Here is a 15064-nt window from a genome sequence, read left to right as displayed (position 1 = left end):
CAGGAGCACTCTGTGCTGGGTTCAGAACTGGCTGCATGGCCGGCCCAGAGAGTGCTGGTGAGCGCTGCTGCATCCAGCTGGCAGCCAGGCACCAGTGCTGTCCCTCAGGGCTCTGTGCTGGGGCCAGCTCTGTTCAATATTTTTATTGACCACATGGATGAGGGGATTGAGTCTTTCATTAGTAAATCTGCAGATGACACTGAGCTGGGAGTGTGTGTCCATCTGGTGGAAGGCAAGAGGGCTCAGTAGGGAGACCTGGAATGGTTGGATGGATGGGCAGAGTCCAATCAGATGAAGTTTAATGACTCAATGTCCCATGTCCTGCATTTTGGTCACAATAACCCCCTGCAATGCCAGAGGCTGGGGATGGTGTGGCTGCACAGTGCCCAGACACAAAGGGACCTGGGGGTCCTGCTCGACAGCCGGCTGAACATGAGCCAGCAGTGTGCCCTGGTGGCCACGAAGGCCAATGGCTCCTGGCCTGGATCAGGAATGGTGTGGCCAGCAGCAGCAGGGAGGTCATTCTTCCCCTGCACTTGGCCCTGGTGTACTTGGCATTCTTCCCCTGGACTGGCACCATACTTTGATTGCTGTGTCCAGTTCTGGGCCCCCCAATTTAGGAAGGACATGGAGGGGCTGGAGCGTGTCCAGAGAAGGGCAACAAGGCTGGTGAGGATTTTTGAACAGAAATCCTGTGAGGAACGACTGAGGGAGCTGAGGTTGTTTATCCAGGAGAAGAGAAGATTCAGAGGCGACCTTATTGCACTCTACAACTTCCTGAAAGTTGGTTGTAAGTCCAGTGGGGTTGGTCTCTTTCTCCAGGCAACAACTGACAGAACCAGAGGACAAAGTCTTAAGCTGCACCAAAGGAAATAGAGGTTGGATGTTAGAAACATTTTCTTTACAGAAAGGGTGATAAATTATTGGATTGGATTGCCTGGGCAGGTGGTAGAGTCATCGTCCCTGGATATGTTTTAAAAAAGACTAGTTGTGGCACTCGTTGCCATGGTTTAGTTGAGGTGCTGTTAGGGCTGGGTTGGATTCAGTGTTCTTGAAGGTCTCTTCCAACCCAGTAATTCTATTATTCTGTCATTCTGTGATTCTGTAACTCCATGATTGCAATGTGTCCCTCCCATCTCAGCCCCTTATGCAATTCTCACCCTTTGGCTCAGCCTCTGTGTCCCCTCAAGATGCTGGCAGAGCTGTTTGGGGACAGGGCAGGAGCGGGGCAGCCCCAGCGTTCCCCTGTGTGTGACACCCCAGCAGTGACAGCCCCAGCGTTCCCCTGTCTGTGACACCCCAGCAGTGACAGCCCCAGCGTTCCCCTGTGTGTGACACCCCAGTGGTGACAGCCCCAGCGTTCCCCTGTGTGTGACATTCCAGCAGTGAAAGCCCCAGCGTTCCCCTGTGTGTGACACCCCAGCAGTGACAGCCCCAGCGTTCCCTCCCTGCAGACGCTCCAAGGGAAGCGTCCAGAGCCGTGTCCAGTCCATGGAACTGAGCGGCCACTGCCCAGCCCGGCCTGGGCTGATGTGGATTCCTCTGCACACAGCTCGGGGAAGGTCCCCCTGGCCACCTGCACAGTGCCACAGACAAGTGTCAGACACAGCTACACAGCTCTGCCCAGAGCTGACAGGGGGAGTTCATTAAAAATACCACAAAAACAAAAAACCAAACCAAACCAAACCAAAACAAAAACTAAAAAAACCCAAACAAAACCACACCAAAACTAAAAAAAAAACCAACCAAACAAAACACCACCACCCCTACAAAACAGAAAACAAAACCAAAAAACCTAAAAACCCAAAAAACCCCAAAAAAAACCCCAAAAAAAGAAAAAAATATAAAAACAAAGAAACCAACCAAAACAGAACAAAAAACCAAAACAAACATAAGAAAAACCAAAAGAAGGAAAGGAAAACTCCACCCCACAAGAGCTGTTCCATCCTTCACTTTCCAGACCTACACTCACACAAGACCTGGGGCTGCAAAAAATGAGAATTCATTGGGCACATTTGCAGCAAAAGCACGTTTAGGACAGGTTTTCAGCAGAACTGCTCTCTGCTGAGCCAAAAAGGCCCCTTTGGCAGCTGCAGGGCCATTGCAAATGCAGAGCCTCAGCCCACAGGGCAGAAAAGGGCTCTGAGTTCCCCTCCCCTGGCACTAAACCCTGTTGCCAGGCTGCTTCACACACAGGATTCTTCTGGAAGACTGCGCAAAGCTGAGACTGGGCTCTGGCTTCTCCATGTTGTGTCTCCTAAAGCTGCCTGGGAGAAGAAATTTTGGGTCAGCTCTGCTGGCACAATCCCTCCTGGCACAGGCACAGTGCTGGGAAGGGCTTTGCTTGCCGAGGCTTTGTTGCAGCCAAGGAAAGCTCCTGGCTCAGGGTCACCTTTGCTGCTCAGCCAGAGCCCCCAGTGCCCCAGCAGCAGCAGCAGAGAATGGCAGCATTGCCAAGGGCTGGGACAGGAGGGGGAGATTTCCCCCTGGAGAGAGGCTCCTATTCCAGTTTTTGCATTCAGGCAGCTGCAGATGCCTCAGCTTTGGCTGCACAGCAGCTGGAAATGCAAGTCCAGGAGCTCTGTGCATGGCCAGCCCCAGCAGGTGACAGCAAGGACAGGGCCCTGGCACAGTGACATTTGCAGGGAGCGCCTTCAGCAAGCGCTGGGGGCTGGGACTGTGTGCAGAAAACGCCCTGGGGGTCTCTGCAGTCAGGGCAAAGGAACAAAGTTTCAGTTGTGGCCTGGTTAGGGAGCACCAAAATGGATTGTTTTCCATTGCCGGGTGTTCCAAGAGCCCCAGAGGAGAGCCCAGGGGCACAAGGAATGGAGAGCAGCGACTGTACAGGAGCTTCATTTGTATCAGCCCAAGTGCCCTTTTTTTCCTTATATGTGCTCCCTGAGAATGTTCTCCCCTCTCCTGTCCCCCATTGGTCCCAGTTTACTGCAATGCTCTGCCCCTGTTACCTCATTGGTTCCCCAGTTGGCTGCCCCTCCTCTGCACCACCTGTGCTCAGTTCCCATTGGCCCTTGACCCTGAGGTCCGCCCCTTTCCCCCCTTACCAAACCCTGTGTCCTCAGCCCCATTTTGTCTCTGTCCCTGGACCCTCTACATTGCAATAAACTGTGTTTGGAGCTCTGCACAAAGAGCCGTCTCTGGCCTTGTCCATCAGCAGGTTAAGCAAGCGTGCTCCGGGCTCTGGGAGTGCAGGTTGCTCACAGGGGCTCGTTGTGGATGTGCCGCAACACTGGAGATGGACATGGGCAGGAGGAACCCCTTAACCCAGTGTGCTCATACATTGTATTTTCCCCCAAACCAGGATTTCTGATTCCCAAACCTTGGGTGGATGGAGGCTGCCAGGAAGAGGAAGATGCCCCAGGACACCCAGGGAGGTGAGGAGGAAGTCAGTGCCTCTTTCCCCCTGTCTCTTGCTCCAGCCCAGCATGGTCCCTGGCTGAAGGACAACCCCTCTGCCAACACCATCTTGGGATGCACTGGGGGGATCTTCTTCCATTTCCCTGTGGCATGGAGGCCAATCTCATCCTCTCCTTGTCCTGCCTTCCCTAGAGACCAGGGAGGACAAATCTCTGCGGCAGAACCTTGTGGAAGAGGCCATTTTGAGCGACACCACAGGGCAGGAATCCAACGGGGAGGAAAAGCCACTGAGATCCCCCAGGAGGAGGGCCTGCAAACCCAACCCAGGGTGCTCTGAGGAGGAAAGACCCACCCTGAGGCAGGAAGGTGGACAGAGCTTCAGCCAGGGATCAGAGCTGGTGGCCCATGGGACGCTTCATGGTGGGGAGAAGCCCTACAAGTGCTTGGAGTGTGGGAAGAGCTTCAGGCAGAGCTCACACCTGATCAGCCACCAGATGATCCACACTGGGGAATGGGCCTACGAGTGTGGGGAGTGTGGGAAGGGCCTCAGGTGCAGCTCAGAACTCGTCAGGCATGAACGCATCCACACTGGGGAAAGGCCCTACGAGTGTCCCCATTGTCTGAAGAGGTTTCAGACCAGCTCCAGTCTCCTGCGCCACCAGCGGATTCACACAGAGGAGCGGCCCTTCTGCTGCCCCGACTGAGGGAAGGGCTTCAAGCACAACTCCAACCTCATCAGGCACCGGCGCATCCACACTGGGGAGAGGCCCTATGAGTGTCCCCAGTGTGGGAAGAGTTTCACCTAGAGCTCCAACTTGACCAGACACCAACGGAGGCACTGGTAAGGGAAGCCGTGCAAATGTCCCAACTGCAGGAAGAGCTTCTTGCACTTCTCCAGCTTCATCCACCATTGGAGAACCCACACTGGGAAGAGCCCTGGAGATCTATGTTCACTGTGATCCATGCTCGGAAGACACCTGTCTGTATTCCTGCCCCTGCCAGTGGCATGATGTAGGATTGAAGAACGTGAAGGTCTGGCCATGGCCATGTCATTACATTCACTCCCACCTCGGGTCATTGCCAGGGGCAGGAAAGGGTGTCCTTTCCAGGCAGGAGGAAATACTAGGCCTGGAAGAGCCAGGGATTTGTGTTGTATTTTTCCATGTAAATAGTTTTTCTTATCCCTTCTGTTATCAACATTGTTTCTGTTCCTGTTTGTTTTTTATCTCATTGATTTTCTCAGTAACTTGTTCTTATGCCAGCCCAGGATCTTTGCCTTTTGTGATTTCCATGGGAGGTAGGAGGGCAGCCAGCGGCAGCATGGTTTTAGTGGGAGCAGGACATTGGGGAAACCCATTCCTAAAGCCCGGCCCCTGGAATCCAAGCATCCCAGCTGGTCCCAGCCCTGGTGGCCATGGCAACAGCCTTGGGAGCGGGTCCCTGGCTGAGGCTGTGGGAACCTCTTCCCTCTGGGCCCAGGGACAGGACTGGAGGGAACGGCTGCAGCTGAGTCGGGGCAGGCTGAGGTTGGATCTCAGGAAAAGGTTTTTCCCCAGAGGCTGCTGGGGCAGTGCCCAGGCTCCCCAGGGAAGGCTCCCAGCTCCAGTGCTCTCTGAGCTCCAGCAGCGTTTGGACAACACTGCCAGGCCCAGGCTGGCATTGTTGGGGTGTCCTGTGCAGTGCCAGCAGCTGGACTCCAGGATCCTGATGGGCCCCTCCCAGCTCAGCCAATTCTGTGGATCTGGGATCCCATGACCCTGGGGATGGGAGTGCCAATGGTTGCCATGGCAACGGGCTCTGGCTGCAGGCCTGAGCTGGTGTCCATGGCAACGACCCCTGTCATGGGGTCAGCATGGAGCTGCTGAAGGACTGAGCATAGCAACAGGGGGCTGGGGATGGTTGCCATGGAAACTGACTATAGCAACAGGGGGCTGGGGATTGCTGCCATGGAAACTGACCATAGCAACAGGGTCCTGGTGATGGTTGCCATGGAAACTGACCATAGCAACAGGGTCCTGGTGATGGTTGCCATGGAAAGTGACCATAGCAACAGGGGGGCGGGGATGGTTGCCATGGAAACTGACGATAGCAACAAGGGGCTGGGGATGGTTGCCGTGGAAACTGACCATAGCAACAGGGTCCTGGTATTGGCTGCCATGGAAACTGACCATAGCAACAGGGGTCTGGTGATGGTTGCCATGGAAACTGACCACAGCAACAGGGGGGTGGGGATGGTTGCCATGGAAACTGACCATAGCAACAGGGGGCTGGTGATGATTGCCATGGAAACTGACCATAGCAACAGGGGGCTGATGATGATTGCCATGGAAACTGACCATAGCAACAGGGGGCTGGTGATGGTTGCCATGGAAACTGACCATAGCACCAGGGGGCTGCTGATGGTAGCCATGGAAACTGACCATAGCAACGGGGGGCTTGGGATGGTTGCCATGGAAACTGACCATAGCAACAGGGTCCTGGTGATGGCTGCCATGGAAACTGACCATAGCAACAGGGGGCTGGGGATGGTTGCCATGGTAACTGACCATAGCAACAGGGTCCTGGTGATGGCTGCCATGGAAACTGACCATAGCAACAGGGGTCTGGTGATGGTTGCCATGGAAACTGACCACAGCAACAGGGGGGTGGGGATGGTTGCCATGGAAACTGACCATAGCGACAGGGGGCTGGTGATGATTGCCATGGAAACTGACCATAGCAACAGGGGGCTGATGATGATTGCCATGGAAACTGATCATAGCAACAGGGGGCTGGTGATGGTTGCCATGGAAACTGACCATAGCAACAGGGGGCTGCTGATGGTAGCCATGGAAACTGACCATAGCAACGGGGGGCTTGGGATGGTTGCCATGGAAACTGACCATAGCAACAGGGGGCTGATGATGGCTGCCATGGAAACTGACCACAGCAACAGGGGGTTGGGGATGGTTGCCATGGAAACTGACCATAGCAACAGGGGGCTGGGCATTGTTGCCTGCTAAGGATCAGATTTGTCACAGGCCCTCAGAGGGGTTCCATGGGGACATTCCAAGAGTCTCCGGGCTGTTCAAGAGCTGGAATGTCACACGCTGAGACAGGGACTCCTTGGACACCTCCCAGGGGTTTTTGGGGATGGTAAAGAGCCCTGTGGGCAGAGGCAGTCACAGCCATTCCATGGTGACATCCCAGGGCACCTTGGGCTGCAAGGCACTGATCTGTCACAGGCACTCACAGGGGCTCCATGGTGACATCCCAGGAGTCCCCAGGCTGCCAAAGAGCCGGGATGTCCCAGACACTCACAGGGGTTCCTGTCATGGGCACAGTGGGAGCTTCAGGCAAAGTTTATTGGAGAAGCTCCTGTTTGGTCATGCGGTGCAGAAAGGATCCCGAAATGTCACCACTGAGTCAGAGATGACACAGACTCAGATCAGAAGACTAAGGGCTAAAAGGCACCCATTTATTCAGTCCTCTTCTTTTATACCTTGGTTTGCTACAGGTGGACCTCAGTGCTCATTTAATCAACACATTTTACATCCTTGACTAATTAAGAAAATACTCTTCATTAAACAACTTTATGGAAAAAAACACTTATTACAAACATTGTCAGGACACCAGTTATTGATGTTTGTTTTACGTTGGACCCTTCTGGGGGCTCTCTGGATGGGGGAAACACTCCTTTAGCAGTTCTGTGCTAGGGAAAAAGAGACTCATGGGACTTTTTTGGTCTTCAGCTTCTTGTTTGTTCTTATCTTACATAAAGTTTTGCATGCTGTGCACACCAGGCTCAGTGGGATGGAAAATGTACAGTTTCCAGGTCTTTCAAAGTTGTCTCATCCAATTAACTCTTAAAATGTACATTATTTCTACTTATCTACCAAGAACTCATCCCTTGACTGTCCACCTAACCTCTGCACTGTGCTTTCCTTGGCCAATCACCCAGTGCCACTAATACTGCAGAAAATGGAGTAGATGAAGAGGAAGAAGAAGACAGGGATAACACCAAAATTCCTTCTTCATGCTTCCTATCTGCACCATACTAAAAATCCCAAAACCTAAATTTCTCACCCTAGTAACATACTATACTACTCTCTATTACCTACTTCACACTTTGGTAAATTCTCATATATCTCAAAGTCTTGGAAGTCCTCTTCATGAGTGACAGTTAAAGGCAGTGTTTCTCTGAAGGCAGGACCCCTCAGAGCAGACAGAGAAATATTCCCTGTGCCCTGGATTCCCACACATTTAACCTAAAAACCTTTAACCATTGAGATGCTAAGTTACCCAAAAAATATTCAAGATAAGTAGTATTAGAAGGAGAAGAAATAGAGAACAACAGAAAGACAGAAGATCTATAGAAAGACACACACTTAGGAACAAATGGCTCGTGTTCCAGCATCACTGACAGCAGAACTCCAGCGCAAGGCAGGATCCAGAGCAGGAGCTGGCCTCGTGCTCCGGCTTTTAACCCCCTGGGCCTTCATGGGCCCGCCCCTGGGGTGGGACTGCCAGTGGCTTGTCCAATCAGAGTCAAGGTAACACCAGCTGCAGGTGTGTGATTGATTGACAGCTCAGCCAATCAGAGATTGGATAGTGCATCATGTTGTGAGATTGACAGCTCTGTCAGGGCTGGGGGCGGGGCTCTGTCCCACCACAAACCAAGGCCTGACCCGGGCCTGGCCCCACACGGGCATTCTGAGCATCCCAAGGTATCTTGGGACATCGATCTCATCCAGCCTCTGACAGCAACCATGGTGACACTCCAGAACCTCATGGAACCAAGGGGCCATGTGACACTCTGGTGCCTCATGGAATCAAGGAGACCATTGTGACACTGTGGGGTCCCAGGAAACCAAGAGAACGCAGAACAGGTCTGGCTGGCTGGGCCTCCTGGGGACCACCTGACAGGTCCAGCTGACCTTGGCATGTCGAGGGCTGCTTCTCATCTGCCCTTGAAGCACTGGGGCTCCGGGCTTTCCTTCCTACTGGAGAGAACAGTCCTTGTCCTCCAAGGGCCCATTGCCAAAACTGGGATTCCTCCTTTGAATTTCTTTACATGCAAAGATTGTTCCCAGATGAAATCTGCCAGGACAGACAGATCTGGCTGCCTTGGCTAACCGGAGGGCACCTTTCATCTGCCTTTGAAACACTGGCACCATGTGCTTTTCTTTTTGATGGGAAAAAACCATCCATCTTGACCAGGCACCCATAGCCAAAATTGGGCATCTGCCTCCAGAATTCCCTATATCCAAGTATAGCTCCTAGACAAAAGCTGCCAGGACTGACAAGTTTGGCTGGCCTTGGCTTCCTGAGGGCTGGCACTCATCTACCTCCGAAACACTGGGGCTCTGTGCTTTCCTTCCCAATGAAAAGAATTCTTCTTCTTGTCCAGGCCTCCACAGCCAAAATTGAGATTCCTCCTCCAAAATGTCCTATGTCCAAGGATAGTCCCTAGACAAAAGGTGCCAAAAGAGACAGATCTGGCTGGTTTGGCCTAAGGGTGGCTACCTCTCATCTTCTTCCAGAACACTTGGAATTCACACTTTCTTTCCTATAAGAAAAAAACATCCATGTTGACCAGGTGCCCGTGTCCAAAACTGGGATTCCACCTCCAAAACTGTGTACATCAGGAACTGCTCCCAAGTGAAAGTTTCCAGGACAGACAGGTCTGGCTGCCCTTGGCCTCTTGGGAGCTCCCTCTCACCTGCTTTCCAAACACTGGGGCTCTGTGCTTTCCTTCCAATGGAAAAGAACTGTCCTTCTTCTCAAAGTGTCCGTGGTCAAAATTGAGATTCCTCCTCCCAAATTGAATATATCCAAGCATTCTGCCATGACAAAAGCTGCAGGACAAACAGGTCTGGATGTCTTGGCCGCCCAGGAGCCCCCTCTCTCCTCTTCTGCCTTTGAAACACTCAGGCTCGGAGCTTTCCCTTCTATGAAAAAGAACTGTCCTACTTATCTACACAGAAGTGGCCGAAATTGGGATTCCACCTCCAAAATTCCCTATGTCCAAGGGTTGCTTTCAGACAAAAGTTACCAGGACACAGAGAGGTCTGGCTGGTCTAGGCCTCTGATGACTGCCTTTCATCTGCCCCTGAAACAACAATGTTCTATGATTTTCTTCCAATGGTAAAGAACCGTCCTTCTCCTCTGGGCATCCATGTCTGAAATTGAGATTCCACCTCCAAAATTCTGTATATCCAAGGGTTGCTCCCAGGCAAAATTTGCCAGTACCGCAAAGTCTGGTTGGCCTTGGTCTCTGGTGACTGCCCCTGCGACACTGGGGCTGGGTTCTTTCCTTCCCATGGAGATCACTGGGACACTGTGGGCCCTCATGAAACGCAGGAGATCATTGTGGCACCACTGGAGCCCATGGAACCAAGGGGCCATGGTGACACAGCAGGGCTTCATGGAACCCAGAGACCATTGTGACTCTGTGGGGCCTGATGGAACCATGGAGACCATTAGGACCCTTCAGGGCCTCGTGTCACCAAGGGGGCATTATGGCACCTCAGGGCCTCAAGGAAGCAAGGGACCATTGGGACACTGTGGGGCCCCATGGAACCGAGGGAACATGGAACAGGTCTGGCTGGCTTGGCCTCCCAGGGGCCACCTGACAGGTCTGGCTGATCTTGGGATGTCAAGGGCTGCCTCTCCTCAGCTCCTGGAACACTGGGGCTCCATGCTATCCTTGCTGTGGAAAAGAACTCTCCCACTTTTCAGATACCCATTGCCAAAATTGATACTCTCCCTAAAATATTTCTTACATGCAAGAGTATTTCTCAGAACAAAATCCGGCAGCTCTGGCTGGCCTTGGCCTCTGGTGGTCACTTTGCATCTGCCCTTGAAACAGTGGAGCTCTGTTCCCTCATTTCTATGGAATAAAATGGCTTTCATGTCCAGCTGCCGTGGCCAAAAATAGAATTTGGCCTCCCAAATTCTGTAAATCCAAGGATTGCTCCCAGACAAAAGTAGCCAGGACAGACTGGTCAGGCTAGCCCTGTCCTCTGGTGATTTTCTTAGATTAGGAGCTGAATATTTTCATTTGAAAGCACCTTGGAGAGGGCCCAGAGATCTTTCAAGGAGGAGTTTTGAGATCTCGGGCACAAGACCACTACATATGGTCAAAGGAGCTCTGTGCTCTGTGCTGTTGTGGGGGTTTTGCATCACGGGAGTGATATTCTAAGAGAAGCTGCAACAGTTTCCTCTGTGTCTGACAAAAAACCCAATCAGTGATTAGCTTTGAGAACTGACAATTTGTTAAATCACTAAGGAACCTGTACATGCCTCTGTGCAGACACATGTTAAAGATGAGAAAGCCTGGGAGGGTCTCTTTTCTTTCTGGCCAGCAAAGAGGTAACAAGGCTGGCCCAGCCCCCGTCTCAGCCAGGCCGGGCCGGGCGGCTCCTGCCGTGGGGCCAGGCCCCATCCCAGGGAGCCCCCCAGGCCCCATCGGCTGCCGGGCAGGGCAGGGGAGGCCACGGGGCCGAGGCCGGGCCGGGCCATGGCTGCGGTTGCCAACACCTGGGCACTACCGAGCCCTGCCCCGCCGCCAGCCCGGGCCCAGCCAGGATCCGCCGGGCCCCAGGAGCAGCCCCGGGCCGGGCTGGCTCGGCCAAGATTCTGCCACCCTTGGGGCTCACCCGCAAGCCCCGGGCAGGGGGAGGAGAAGCCATGGGCCCCGGCCGTGCTGCTGCTGTGTTCTGGCCTGGCTGCTGAGATCCTGGCCCTGCCCCAGCGCGGCCCATCCTGACACAGCCCCAGCGCAGCCGCTGCAGAAACCTCCATCGTAAAACAGCTCCGGCCGCAAGGACCGAGCCCGCCCGGGGTCACGGAGCCATCTGCAGGCCCCGGGAGAGATATTAACTCTTTTAGTGCTTCCATCCTCCCTCGAGTGAGAGAAAAGGACAAAGTGCAGGAACATAGAGGAGCACCATGAAGACACCGAGGTCAGTGAAGGGGAAGTTGAGTCCCAGATGGGAGGGATGAGGAGATGCCTTGATCTTTAGGCTGAAATCCTCTTGAAAAGATACCGAGAAGGATGTAAGTGATACATCAGACTCTCTTTTTCCCTATAATGCATTGAAAAGTATGTGGAGATGTCTTGTTCAGCAAAGGCTTCTGTGGCAGCAACTTTCGGGTCACAGAACGAAACACAAATTTCCCAGGCATTGTTTTGGGAAAGCCTATGAGAAGATCAGAAAAAAAAAAAAAAGAGGAACAATTCATATCTTAACTTGCTGCATCTGGTATTTTGAACTTGTGGAATGTATTACAAAGATTTGTTTACCAAAGGGTGGTTTCTTAATTAGCCAGTGGTGATGGGTTTTGTATTGGAGGACCCATTAGGTCCAGCTGTAGTGAACTAGGTTAAAAAAGTATGGGTTTCTTAATAAAGATTATTGATCAACCTTCTGTGAATCATGCAGTCAATGTCTATTATAATCCAGCCTGGGGCCCTTGACGTGACAGGCCTCCATACTAAAGTAAGGAAATGTCGAAGTAGCTGTGATCCCATGAGACATTTGAACAGAGAAAGAGAGAAGAGTGATGAGACCCTGTGCCTCAGGGAGAGAAGAAAAAGACCTCTGTTCCCAGAGATGAAGATGATTTCAGAAACAGATGAAGAAAACCTTTGCTCTTAAACAGCCCATATTTAAACTAATGCCCCATAAGTTGACATGGCCCATAAACACAACTGTGGGAAAGCTGTGAAAAAACGGGAGGTACTTCATGATTGCTGATTTTCTGGGCAGCTGCTATTCATGGGAATTGAGATCCATGAGAGAACTGTTTTCGTACAGAGAAGTCTCCATTGCATGAAAGAGAGACTCCTCTCCCTAAGGGAACTGAAGCAAGATTATTCTAGTGGTGGTAAACTGACTCAAAATTTAGGTTTTGTCTCTTTACAATGTCAGTAAGAAAGCAAAGGTTGCAGCGAGAGGAGAAGTATTCTGAAAGTTTTGTTCTGATTCTAAATACTCTTTCTTTTAGTTGCTGTTAATAAACTTTTCTTTATATGCTTTTAAAGTTTTTAGCCTACTTTGTCTTTCTCGTAATCCTATCTCACAGCAGGAAATGAGTAAGAATATTTTAGTGAGTGCACTGGTAATTAGCCAGCACTGAGCCCACCACAATAATTGATGCATTGGCCAAGAAATCTCAAAATGGCGAATCAAAATCACTAGAAAAACATTCCTGATGAACTGCACTAGAGGAGAGGGAAATCAAGACAGAGCCATGGTTTGTCAGGACTGCTTGATCCTAATGAGCCCCATGGTGCATTTAGAGCTGAGCAGTGGAACCTCAGGGCCCGAAAGGAGATTGCAAAAACCTTTTCAAGAGTCAAAGTCAGAGAAAACACCCAGAGTATCTCAAAGCATGAATGGTCCCACTGAGGCCCACCCCAACACAGGCTCCTCATGGACTCCTTGGAGGAGAGAATGGGAGGCCAGGATGGCACAAAAACCTCTCAGAGACTCAGTGTGGAAAGGAAAATCCAAAGTACCTTAAAAATCTTGAGAACCTCAAAGCATTAATAAGCCCCACTGAGTGTCATTACTAATAAAGGCTCTCAAGGGACTCGTTAAAGCAGATAATTGGAGGGTGTGACTGCAAAATCTTTCTCATAGAGTCTGCATCGAAAGGCAAACATCAAGTACCTTAAAATAACTGAAGTACCCTGACCATTAATGAGTCCCAGTGAATGTTGCTACTGACAGAGAAACTCAAGGGACTAATTACAGCAGATAATTGGAGGCCATGATTGCACAAACCTCTCAGAAATTCAAGGCAAAAGCCAAACCCAAAGTCCTTTGAAAAACCTGCATTCCCTGGGAGCATTCAGGAGCCCCCAGGGCCATTGCTGAGCAAGGCTCCCCAGGGACTCCTTCCAGCAGATCCTTGAGGCCACTGGGATGTGGGCTAGGGGGGGATGCTGAGGGCAGGACAAGGGGCTGACAGTGCCCAGCCTGGCTGGGGTTGTGCCAGGAGGCCCCAGGGCCTCAGGACAAGGTGTCTCCTCCCAGCCCTTGGTGGCACAGACCCTGCTATGCCCCAGGGCACCAAGACTTGGCTTCTCTTTGTCCCCACCTGTCATCACTGCCTCCAGTTCTCTGCTCTGCCTGGGGCCTGGGGACACTTTCCCTGTCCTGTCCCTCATTGGGATCCATTAAAAGTCCAAGAAACTTTGAAACTGGATTCTGACTTGGAGTTGTGGAGAGGTTTCTTCAGCTGCCTCTCAGGGACTGATGTTCAGGGCCTGAGCACAAAGCCCCACAGGGTCATTAAAGTGGTGCTGTGTCTGGTGCTGCTGAGCTGGGCCGGGCTCCTGGCACAGAGGCAGCTCCTGGCAAGCAAGAAGAGCTTCAAAAGCACATTTCTCTTGATGAGCAGCTCTTCTGCCAGCTCAGCAGGGCTGGGGCACTGCCTGCAGCCACCGCAGGCACAGTCCAGAGGCACAGAGAGCTTCAATCAGTCAGGGCTGGGAAGGTGCTGAGAAGTGCCTGGGGCAGAATCACTGCCAGCCCTTGGCACAGGAACCTCTGGCTGCAGGACAATGCAGCGGTAGCTCCTGGAGCCATCTTTAGGAAGCTGGAACATCCCAATGCCTGCAGACTCTGTGAATACAACTCTCAGTATTTCTGGTGCATGGGAGCTGAAATGCTCATGAAGCTCTGACATGCTGAGGAGTTCTGATCAGTCATAGAATATTTCCAAAACAAGGATTTTTATAAAAATGAGGAAATTTCGTAAGACTTTGCCTTCAGTTTCCTACTACTTGATAGTGGCAGGGAGGGAGAATGAACAATAAAGCATGATTATGAATTATTAATTATGAAATTTGAAAAGTGCCTGAGACATCTGAACTGTTACTTTTAGCCATCAGTAGGTACACAGGAGATCCCTAATGTGCTTTCAGCCTCTCTGCCCATGGACAGCACCAGCATCACCACTGCTGGACCCATCAGGCTCAGTCTGAGCTGTCCTTTCTCCAGGCTGCAAACAGAACCTGCCCCCAGCCAGTTCCCTGCAGACAGGCAGGGTTCTGTAGGGCCAAGGAGAGTGCACAGAGATTTGGGGTCTGTGAGCGCTGTCAGGGAGAGATCAGGCACAGGGAAACACCTGCAGGAGGAAAATCTGCAGGAAGCAGAGAGAGGATCAGGGAAGGAGAGAAAACAAAACCCAGCAATGCTGTGGCAGGGAGAGTTTAGAGATGTCCACAGGATCCCCTCCAGTGCAGCCCTTCCCTCTGAACAAGCCCTCTCCCTCCTGTCCCCCAGCCAAGCCTCTGCCCTCAGGGCCGGGGCTCCAAGGCGTGAAGCCCCTCCTGTGCAGGCAGAGCTGCAGCAGAGCCGTGGGGCAGCTCTGCAGCCCCGGGCCCAGTTCCCTCTGCAGAGCACAGGGCTGGGAGCAGCTGCCCGGCCCTGGAGGCTCTTGGAGGGGGCACAGCTGGCTCAGGGTGACGCTGTGCCCAGTGCCCGGCTCTGGGCAATGCTGTCAGTGCAGCCAGGCAAGGAGCTGCATCTCCCTTCATCCAATGCCATCATAAGGACACTTGGGAGTCTCCCTGAGATTTCAGTCCAAGCTGGGAGCTTCAATCCAGGATGCAAACCTGCCCAAGAGCTTCTCTGAATTCTAAGATTGATGGGGAAAGGCACAGGTGTTCTGACACAGAAAATGCTGCTGGGTT

General features: G+C 52.2%; 1 protein-coding gene across 1 annotated transcript in view; it reads left to right on the top strand.

Annotated features, from left to right (window-relative positions):
* LOC135287382 (zinc finger protein 664-like) overlaps positions 1–15064 on the top strand; it is a 257242-nt gene that overhangs the window by 102262 nt on the left and 139916 nt on the right. The window lies entirely within an intron of this gene.

Source organism: Passer domesticus, chromosome 29 (assembly GCF_036417665.1).
Source record: "Passer domesticus isolate bPasDom1 chromosome 29, bPasDom1.hap1, whole genome shotgun sequence".
Classification (NCBI taxonomy): domain Eukaryota; kingdom Metazoa; phylum Chordata; class Aves; order Passeriformes; family Passeridae; genus Passer; species Passer domesticus.
The sequence above is the reverse complement of the archived record's forward strand: the minus strand, read 5'-3'. Positions and strand labels throughout refer to the sequence as shown.